Here is an 11,689-nt window from a genome sequence, read left to right on the forward strand (position 1 = left end):
GTACCAGTATCATTGATTTCAATTGAATACTGATTAGAAATGTAAAAATCACTAGATATGATTGAGACTAATTGCTTTAGAAATTAGGGGGTTGAGTATCTTAAAAAAATTATTTCTTTTTTGCTTATGATCCCAGAGTAATAGAGTCTGTCAGGATGGCCCAGGCATAGCATGGCTGCAGAAGTAAGCAGAGGCATCACATTTCTATCTATACACATGAACCAGAGAGCAAGAAGAGGCTCTATAACTCAAAGCCTGCCCAAACTGATGTATTTCAGAAAAGTCCTACCTTTTGAAGGTTTCATAACTTCCATAAACAGCACCACCCACTGGGGAGCAAGTATTAGCCTATGGGGATAGATTCTCCTTCAAACCACCATACAGGTGACGTTTGGAAGAATAAAAGTGGCTAAGATTCAAAGCTTCTTATTTACAATGAATCAAAAAGTGCTCTTCTCTTTCTGCATCATACTGGAAATGGGTGTGGCTGGATCAACCAGCTTGCTGTCAACCTACCTTATACACTTAGTAATATAATGAGAATAACTCTGAATGAAAACCAAGGAAGCCCATATTTGAGTTTTATCTCCTCTAAGCCTTCATTTCTTATCTATAAAATTATGAGAGTTTTAATATCCCTGTTTATTTCCCAAGGGTTTAGAGAAAAACAAGTATGATAATATTGGAGATACCTTTATTTATAAAGGCCCTTGATGTTTTCACTCTCTGGCACTTTATGTGTAAAGTATGTGTGAAGTTGTTATGGTGAAATACATTTTACTGGCAGGTGCAACACATTTTCCAGCACAAAGAAGGAGCTGAACACATATTTTATTTAAGTGGAAAGATTAAATAAATGGATTTTCTTATGTTATCTGTATTCTAGACTCTGAAAACATTTTACCTTTCTGTAGAACTTTATCTTCCATGAATTTTTATTTATGTTTAAATTTTCTCAGATAAAATTTAAGTGACTTAAAAGTGTTTATGCAACACTTACTCCGTTCCAGACTTTGGGTTAGGATCTGGGTTAGTGGCCCATTGTTACTCAAATAGAAAAATTCAGTGATAATGATGCATGTTAGCTCTCTGATAACAGCTTCTGAAAGGTTGATAGATATGACTGATACACAGATGGTGTAATAGTTAGGGTTCATTTGGTTTCTGGAGATAGCTCAATCATAACTGCCTTGTCAGCAAAAGACCAAAGTTTGATCTTCAGAATGCACATTTAAAAACCTGGATTTAGTGTTGGACAAGCAGATCCCTGGGGTCACCACCCAATCAACCTAGTCTACATGGTGAAATCGAGACTAGACAAAAACCCTGCCTTAAAGAAAAAGAGAAGCAACACCTAAGGTTGTCCTCAGGCCTACTCTCACATGCATGTGCGCGCGCGCGCGCACACACACACACACACAGACAGAGACAGAGAGACAGACAGAGAGAGACAGAGTTCAGTGGGGGCTTGATTGTGGGAAGTGAGGGAGCAGAGAAAATAAGAATGGTTTGACTTGGAAGGGAGCGTACAAGTAGTGGGTCTGTGAGAAGGCAATATATTCAATGTCAAATGTAATTATTTTCAGGTGTTTCAAAGACCTCTGGATAGAAAATATTTACAGGTTGAATTGTAGAGATGAATGTTTTGACATAGAGATTAGCATTTAGAAATCATCAGCATATACACTTTGCTATGTCTGGCATGAATATAATACAAAATTCTTCAAGGAAGACATACTGTGATGTATGAGTCCATCCACATTTTTCATTGGCATCCAGAGGTTCCAGTGATGGAATCTGACCACAGTTATTCTATTACCTTTCATCATTGAGATGTGGATGTATGTGGGGGTGGGGATATATCATCACACAGACTAAGAGTTCATCCCCGAGAGATGGATCGAAGTCACACCGGCTCGCAGAGAAGCCTTCACTGCCTTCACTAGAAAGCTTATCTTTCACCCCAGCTTAGCAATCTAAGGACTTACACATGTCCTTGTTCAGATACTGAGTGACCTAAGTGGGGTCAATACATTGAGTCCTACAATTATGCATGCTGATAGCATTTCTTGACACTATGCTGTTTCTTAATAAAACACTGAGCACACATTTTATGTTAGATTTGCTGCTCTTGAAACCCACTTAGCATATAAACCCCTCATCACTCTTCAAAACTTCAGGCTTTTCAGATGGCAGAGCCTCTGATGGCAGCCCATTGCTCTCATCCTTCATCTCCTCTTTGTTTGCTCCGTCATCATGTATTGATCCCTGAAAACTTGCTCAATGATGTTGAGATGTTACAAAATGTATCTGTCTTAAGACATAAACACTGTATCTTTTCATTATCTATTCTCAAAATTCCTTTAGCAATAAGTTTTAAATAATAAAACAGTACAATAAAATAAAAATAAAAATTAGATCAAGAATTCCAAGTTAAGTGTAGTTTTAATGATTACCAAGCCTTTTTTACTTTTACCAAACTATTTATGTTCACTTTTATTTATATGTGTCTCATTTTATAAGTGAGTTTATACAATGTATGTATGGGTGTCTGCAGATGCCCGAAGTTTTGAATACCCTAAAAATGGAATTAAAAGATGTTGTGAACCACTTGATGTAGGTGCTAGGAACTAGATTTGAACTCCAGTCCTCTGGAAGAGCAGCAAGCACTTTTAACCACTGAGCCAAGTCTCTAGCCCCAACTTTCTTGGCTTTGATGTAGCATTCTTCCCTCAAAATAGGCATGTCCGAGCCTGGGGATGTAGTTCATTTGGTAGAGGACTTGCCTAGCAGATGCAGAGCCCTGAGATGAATTCTGGGCACCACATAAAACTTGGCATGGAATTGCGTACCAGACATAGCAAGGGAGGCTAAGAGGAGGATTGAACCTTTAAGGTCATCCTTAGATCCAGAGTTTGTGGCCAGCTTGGGCTGCATGAGACTCTGTCTCAAAGCAAGCAAGCAAGGAAACAAACAAATAAGTAGAAAACAACAACAATGAAATTCAACCTCTAAATAATGTACATAGCAAGTTTAAGGACAGCCTGGTTGAAGACAGTCTAGGATAAATTAGAGCCTGCTTCAAAAAATAATAAAATAAAATAAAATAAAATAAAACACAAGGTCAAAAAATGAAAACTACACTTGCCTGCAGTATCTAGCTTCTGATAAAGCAACTTTCCTGTTTTGGACTTGTTTCATCCTACAAATTAGGTCTATCATTGCTAAATCAAACAAATTATCACCTGAGTTTTCATACTGATTTCAGAATGCTTGAGCCTTTTTGCACTTACATTTATTAAATTTTAAGAGCAAATATTTATAGCTTTGAAATCCCTTTCCTAGCAAATTCCCATTCTCTTGTCATGCTGATTTTTCATTCTCTAGACGTAGTTGCAAATACTTGTATTAAAATATTCAAATAGAAACAAGCAATAGTAATACGTGAAGAATGTATTTGACATTCCTAGTGCCCAATATGAAGCTGCATTTGCTCAATCACTCACAACACATAGCAGGAAGAGCAAACTAGATAGCTGTGCCACAGATCTGGTTGAACCACAACCCTAACTAGGGTGGCAGAAAGATAACTACTTGATAATATATGTGTAGGTGAAAAGGCTTAACTTGAATCCAGAAGCTTACACTGAGATAGGATTGTAGAATCTATTCAGTTTAAGTCACCCTGCTCTTCTTCATCTGCCAAGTGCCATAATTATTACACTACTGAGAAGATAAGAAAATTGGATAGTTAGTAAAAGAACTGAAGAGATGCTCAATCTTACTTATAATCAGAAAATGCCATTCAAAAAGAAATGGATCTAATTTTGTACTTTGTAGTGACAGAGACTCTTACATCAGATAATTCCTTGTGTTGGCCAAGATACAGAGGTGAGAAATTGTTACTGCTATTTAATGTAAAAAATCACACTTTGTTCTGGAGAGCAAACTGGCGACATTGACAATGAAGAATGAGTATTCTATGGGAATCTGGTTGGCACTCACTTAGGTCAGACTAAGATGAGAATGCTTAGCCTCCTATTGTTTGAGCATAGCTACAGAGGTGCCCACTTCTATGGGAATGTGCAATTAAGGGATGTGAAAGTAAGAAAGCTGAGCCAGCTGGGCATGTAATAAAGCACAGTGTTGTGTAACATTACAAACATCTAGAAAGATCTAGAGTACAATGGCATTTATGTAAACTGAAATGTTCTATACGTATGTTACATGATATTTGCATGTGTACACATGCAAACAGAGGTGGCAATTAGATGGATGAAGAATGTCCTGGTATCTTTATGGTTGTGAAAAAAATACCTGGACAGAAACTACTTAAGGGAGAAAGAGTTGATTTGGCTCACAGACATGTTTATAGTCCATCATCATAGAAGATTCAAATTGGCAGAAACCTGAAGTGACTGGTCACATCATATGCACAGTCAAGGGCACTAGCATGCATGCTCAGCTTGCTTTCTCTATTTTATATATTCTTGAATCCAGCCATAAAATGATGCTGTCCATATTCAGATGGTTCTTCCCACCCCAATTAAGTGAATTAAGAAAGTTCTTCACAGGCATCCCCACAGGCAAGGCTAATCTAGACAATTCTTCACTGAAATTCCTTTCCAGGTAAGTTTACATTGTGTTAAGTCTACAATCAAAATCAGCTACCACAGAAACAGAAATGGTCAGGTGTCCCTAAGTCATGAAATGAGGCTTAGTTACAGACACATTCCAAACATCTTTGAGCAGGTTAAAAAAAAAGAAGCAACAACATTTTGGCATTCCAACATGGGGCTAGAGTAAAAGAAAATCCAACTACAAAGGTTAAATGGTGTCTCAACTGAGCACTCTAATAAGGACCTGTGGTCTGTGTTTGAGCTGTAGAGTCCTGTTTTATGTTTTTTTGTTTTTGTTTTTTTTTTTTTTGTTTGTTTGTTTGTTTTTTTTTTTGTTTTGAGACAGGGTTTCTCTGTGTAGCTTTGCACCTTTCCTGGATCTTGCTCTGTAGACCAGGCTGGCCGCAAACTCACAAAGATCCGCCTGGCTCTGCCTCCCAAATGCTGGGATTAAAGTCGTGTGCCACCATCGCCTGGCAAGTCCTGGGTTTTTTGGAGGATGGTGATGTGTGGCTTTTCTTTGGGGGTAGCTGTGGACAGCTGTCAGCATTGTTTTCTGGGCCTTCAACTCTCTGCTTTGGTTTGATCTGGAAGACAGGGCCTGAACTTACTTTTTCATTTTCTGTGCCAGCTCCATGATGAAAATTGTCTTTTTTTGATAGTATCCCATACTTGTGTACATTAAGAAAAAAAGAAATGTAGAACATTAAAAATTCAGCTACAGTTTGTAAAGAAAAGAAAATTAAAAAACAAAACTGGGGAAATGTTTGAAGTTTATAAGGATATCAATTTTTTTTTTTTTTGCCTACTAGGAAATCTTGTAAGTTCATACAGTGCAATAGCAAGGTATATTTATAATGTTGACAGAAGAGAAATTGCAAATTATTAATAATTATGTGAAAATTTGCTTGCACTTATTCATATTAAAGTAGCATAAGCAAAAACAATTTTATTTTTCACCTTTTTTTTTTTTTTTTTTTTTTTTTTTTTTTACAAATTCCAAGGTTTTACAATGATTAGTTGATGAATGGAGGAATTTCAAAAGTTCTGGAAGTTTCATGCACTGCTAACAGGAGTTTTTAATTTTATAGCCTCATCAACAAGACAATGTAGCATATTGATCAAGCTGTAAAGAGTATAATTTATTAGATTAGGCATTTTACAAATTATCCTGTGTGTTTATTACATATATATATATATATATATATATATATATATATATATATATATACAGTTTGGATGACCTCATTTCTGTGTGTTTCTTTTTCCTATATGTAAAAGTAATGTAACATGAAAACTGAATGATTTATCTGTAATGTAAATAGATTAATGCATGGAACAAAGTACTAATCATAACAATAATATCTATAATAATATTATGGTAAATGTCATTGGTATTTATATGTCCAAATACACTTATATTATAATACATAAACAACCTCGCCAAAGCCAATGTTTTATCAGTAAGACAGAAATGACGACAGATCTTTCCAACAGTAAACTGTGTACACATAATGAATGAGAGAGGGGTTTTCAATAGCACATTATTGAGTGAGGAGAGGAAGTGTAGACCACAGCCCATAGTAGGCATAGACTGCCATGAAAAGGAAAGCATATATTGTATATGAGAATGAATACATTGATTGTTAATTATGGTTATTAATGGAGTGGGAGGAAGATTCTTTGAACTGGTTTTTTTCAAAAAATTACTTATTTTAATGATAAAAGCACCATTTGTCATAATAAATACAAACTGGAAATATTTAGTGATATGAGAAAACACTGACAATATATACTTATGTAAAATTAGCAAGTGACCACAGTAAACATTAATTCTTGCTGCAATTCATGTGTATAATTGGTAAAAAAAATCCTTCTACTGCAGGACTCATGGCTGAGGCATTTATTAAAAAAGAGTAAAAAATGTATTAATATATTTTACTTGACACAAGAGCCTTCAGAAAGACACAAACAAAAATACAAAACTCTTTTGGGGGCACAATAGTAAAGATATATCTGGAAAACAAATGGATAAAAATCTAAATAAGGATTGGCTGGGGGAAGGTGTTGAAGCAAAGCTGGCCTGCTGCACCATTTTTCTGCATCCCTGTGTAATGTTCCTTGTCCTGTGTAGGGAGGAAAGACACCTGTCCTGTAATGTGTCTTCAGATCTGCTGTGGGCACAGACAGGGAGTTCTTTTACAGCCTGTGTCAGGAGAGAAAGCAGAAGAAGGTAGTGATGGCCCTGCCTCACAATTCCTTCAAATGCCAAGTTTGATATATTAAACAGTGTGTCGTGAAGGTCATCCATACACGAACTAGTTCTGCAAGGGGCTATGTCAAGTAGAAACACTGACCACTCCTAGACAAGAGCATATTTGGAAGCTTTATTTTACTTGTTTGTTTTTTAAAATTTTTTAAAAATAGAATGAATGTATCTTATACAAGACAAGCAACTGAATGTATTATCATGTATGTGTGCATGGGAAAATACTGTTTCAAAAATAAAATATCCTGCTAAAATCTTTGTGACTTTCTGTATCTTCTGTTACAGACTCTTATCAATGTTTTGAATTAGGTAATATTTAGATGCAAATGGCATATTGTGGATTTAATCTCAGCTTTGAAGAATGCTGGCCATATTAAAATGAGTCGGTTCAAGTTTCTTTCTGCTTGCTTTTGTGTGTTTATCTGTAAAACCCAAGAATCAAATTAAAAACAAACATGCAGCAGACCAAAAACAAACATGAGGCAGACCTTCTCTTCTCTCTCTGTTCACCCAGACCCAATCCCTTTATTGCCTCCCTTGACCTGCAATAGAATACCAGCTGCAACCTATCCCCATTCCCCATCTCCTGTGGATCCCACAGACCATCCCCTTCCAAGTTCTCTCCCCTGACTTCTTGTATCTCAGCTACCAACTCCAGCAGGTACCCTCTGCTAAACCATGCCTTCCAGAAAACCAGTTGGGATGCCCACAGACCTTTTACTTTCTCTGCTCTGCCAGACCCTGTCCCCTAGTCTCATACCCAGCTCTGCAATAGAACACCTGTGTCAGCCTTCTCTGCCCACCTACTCCCATCTCTGGTGGATCCAATGGATCTTCCCTTTACAACCTTTCTCCTCCCAATTGTTGCTTTGTCCCAGACTCCAACTCCACCTGCTATCCTTAAGGGGTGATCCTTTCAGACCAAAAAACATGTTGAAGGCAGCCCACACTTCTTTTAAAGCTCCTGAAATTCAATCCCCCAGTCTTATCCATAGCTCTGTAGCAGGGAACCTGCTGTGATCTTCCTTTTCTCTCTGACCCCATCCACAATGGATCACAGAGACCTTCTTTTTCAGCCTTCCTCCCCTCAACTTATATCTGAATCCCAGCTTCCAACACCAGCAGGCATTCCCTGTGAACACACCAGCTGTGCAGGCCAGGAAAACAGACAACACACAGTCAACATACTCTTGAAAAATCTGAAAAGAAACATAAAACAAGGGAAAAAAAAGCACCCACTCAACAAAGTACACTCTAAAGCCCAGAAGGACCTGGAAAAACATGCTGCAGATTTTATAAGACCAAGGATGCCAGCACAAAATACTATATTCAGCAAAACTTTCAATTATCATAGATGAAGAAAATAAGATATTACCTAATAAAGCAAAATTTAAACAATATCAGTCTACAAATCCAGCCCTACTAGTGCTAGAAGGAAAACTCCAACCAAAGAAAGTTAACTATATTCATGAAAAAAATAGGAAATAAATAATTTCACATCAGCAAACCAAAATAAGAGAAACACACAAACATACATACACCATCACCACCACCAAGAAAACAACAGAATAACAGAAATCAACAATCATTGGTCATTGATCTCTTTCAATATCAATGATCAACCTAGACAGGACCCAGCCCCTTCTCCCTGCATCAAGGGTAAGGAAGGTGTCTGACCAAATGCAATGGGATCAAGAAAGCCAGCTCATGCACCAGGGATAGACCCCTAATTACACCACCAGACACCCTCAAACAGACAAAGCTACAAACTGTCTCACATATGCAGAGGACCTAGTCTGATCCCATGCAGGCTCCACAGCTGTCAGTCAAAAGACATGAGTTCCTATGAGCTTGGTTCAGTTGTCTTTAAAGATTTCCCCATCATGATTCTGACCCCCTCCCTTGCTCATATAATCCCTCTTCCCTGGCTTTGACTGAACTCTCAGAGCTAAACCTGGTGCTCTGTCTTGGATTTCCACATATGCCTCTATCAGTCACTGGATAAAGTCTCTATGAGCACAGTCAGGACTCTTACCAATCTGATCACGCCAGCCCATGCACCCTCTCCACTATTGCCAGTACTCTAATCTGGGGTCATCCTTGTCAATTCCTAGAACCTCCCTATCACCAGGTTTCTCCGTAACTCCATCTACCTCTATCAAGATATCTCTTTCATTGTTCTCCTACTCCTTCCCTCCCTCAGCTGGACCATCCTTTTCCCTCATGTTCTCATCCTCCATACCAACCACAGATCCCATTCTCATCCCTCCTCCCACTCTCCCCAAGCCTCCCCCGACCTACCCCAATCCCCTTCTCCAATAATCCCCCCCATGGGGGGGAAAGCAAAACCTGGCAATTCAACCTTTATTGCTCCCCCATCCCCAGTTTACTCATGGAGGTCTCCTCCACTTCCCTTTCCCAAGGAGATCCATGTGTTTCCCTTAGGGTCTTCCTTGTTTCCTAGTTTCTCTGGAGCTGTGGGCTGTAGTCTGGTTAATCTTTGCTTTACACTGAATATCCACTTATGAGTGAGTATATACCATGTTTGTATTTTTGAGTCTGGGTTACCTTACTCAGGATGATGTTTTCAGGTTCAATCCACTTGCCTGCAAATTTTATGATGTCATTGATTTTAATAGCTGAGTAATATACCATTGCCGATATGTACCACAAAGATATTTTCTTTACCCATTCTTCAATTGAGAGGCATCTAGATTGTTTCCAGGTTCTGGCTATTATGATTAATGCTGCTATGAACATAGATGAGCAAGCATCCTTGTGGTATGATTCAGTATCCCTTGGGTATATGCCCAAGAATGGTATCCTTGGGTCTTGAGGTAGATTGATTCCCAATTTTTTGAGAAACCATCATACTGATTTCCAAGTGGCTGTAGAAGTTTGCACTCCCACCAACAGTGGAGAAGTGTTCCCCTTGCTCCACATCCTCTCCAACATAAGCAGTCATCAGTGTTTTTGATCTTAGCCATTCTAACAAATATAAGATGGTATCCCAGAATCATTTTGATTTGCATTTCCATGATGACTAAGGATGTTGAACAATTCCTTAAATGTCTTTCAACCATTTGAGATTCTTCTGTTGAGAATTCTCTGTTTAGCTCTGTAGCCTATTTTTAAAATAGAGTGTTTGGTGTTTTGCCATATATTTTCTTGAGTTCTTTATGTATTTTGGAGATCAGCCCTAACAGCCCTAAGGCCTAGAGGCTGGGGTGTTTGACTTGGAGAACAAAGAATCACCCCTTGGTTCAGTCAGAGCTGGCTGGCAGAAGTCTGTGTCTCAGGGAGCAGCTGCAGTCTCAGGGGATGGGTAGGTTTAGGGGAATGGGGTGGGGCTTGTAAAATATGGGGTCTGATGAGGGTAGTGGTAGTTAAGTCTACTTGCAGGAGTTTTGCCTGCTGGTCTGCAACTCAGGCTCTTAGTCTTATTGGATCTGGTGGAGTCTGTCTTAGGGAGAGGCTGTAGTCTCAGGGAATGAGTGGACTTGGGGGATGGAGTGGGGCTTGTAGGTTACAGGGTTTAGTGAGGGAGTGGTGGTTGTTAGGCCTTCCTGCAGGAGTCTTGCCTACTAGCTTGCACGTGGGGATGCAATGGATGGGAATATGGGGGCATGGGTTATGCCATTAAGGCCTAGAGGCTGGGATGATAAGCTAGGAGAACAGTGACTCAACTCTTGGTCCAATCAGAGCTGGCAGAGTCTGTCAGAAGTCTTAACACATACAAGAAAACTGAAGTAAATCCTTGTATTCTATCATACCACCACAGATTAAAGCTGGATATCAACAACAGAAAGATTATAAATTCCATGTAAACTGAACAACTCTCTATTGAATGAAAAGGGGGTCAAAACAGAAATAAGAAATAAAAACTTCTTAGAATTCAGTGAAAATTAATACATAGCTTATAGAAACTTATGGGACACAATGAAAGTGGTGCTGAGAGGATGGTTCAAAGCATTGTCTACATAAAAAATTGTGAGATCTCATACTAGCAACTTAAGAGCACACCTGGAAGCTCTAGAAAAAAAAAGAAGTAATCACAACCAAGATGAGTAGATAGAAATAAATAAAAAAACTGAAGGGTGAAATGCAAGATGAATTGCTAAATGGTCTTATTAATAAAAAAAACTCAGAGCCAGATATTGGGGTAAAAACTGAGAGATCAGGAAGCAGAAAGAAGCCAGCCACGTTCTTACCACAACAAATCCTCAGCCAGAAAGAGAACTGCTTCCTGTATATCCATGCCTATATGCCTTTCTGTCCCTGCCATCTCACTTCCTCTCTCCACCCAGTTACATCACATCCTCTTTCTGCCCATCTCTGTCACTTCCTATCTATACAGACCTCCAGACCTCCATGGTTAGTGCTGGGATTAAAAGCATGTGCAACCACACCTGGCTCTGTTCCCGGTTTAGCCTTGAACTCACAGAGATCTGGATGGATCTCTGCTTCCCGAATGCTAGGATTAAAGGCATGTGCTACCACCACCTGACCTTTATGTTTAATATAGTGGCTGACTTTTTCCTCTGATATCCAGATAAGCTTCATTACAGTGCACAATATATTGGGGAACACAATATATCACCATATTTCCCCCTTTTTTGTCTGAAATAAAAAAGTTATAACTAATATAAGAAAAACTATATATAGTAAGTATAATAACTATATACAATATATAGGCAATAAATATATCAACACTGTCTAGTCCATTTGCATTTGACAAATTCAGTGAAAATATTCCATTATGTATCTTATTTTTGTGAATCCAAAGGATTATATCTAATTT

Source organism: Peromyscus leucopus, chromosome 9 (assembly GCF_004664715.2).
Source record: "Peromyscus leucopus breed LL Stock chromosome 9, UCI_PerLeu_2.1, whole genome shotgun sequence".
Taxonomy (NCBI): Eukaryota; Metazoa; Chordata; class Mammalia; order Rodentia; family Cricetidae; genus Peromyscus; species Peromyscus leucopus.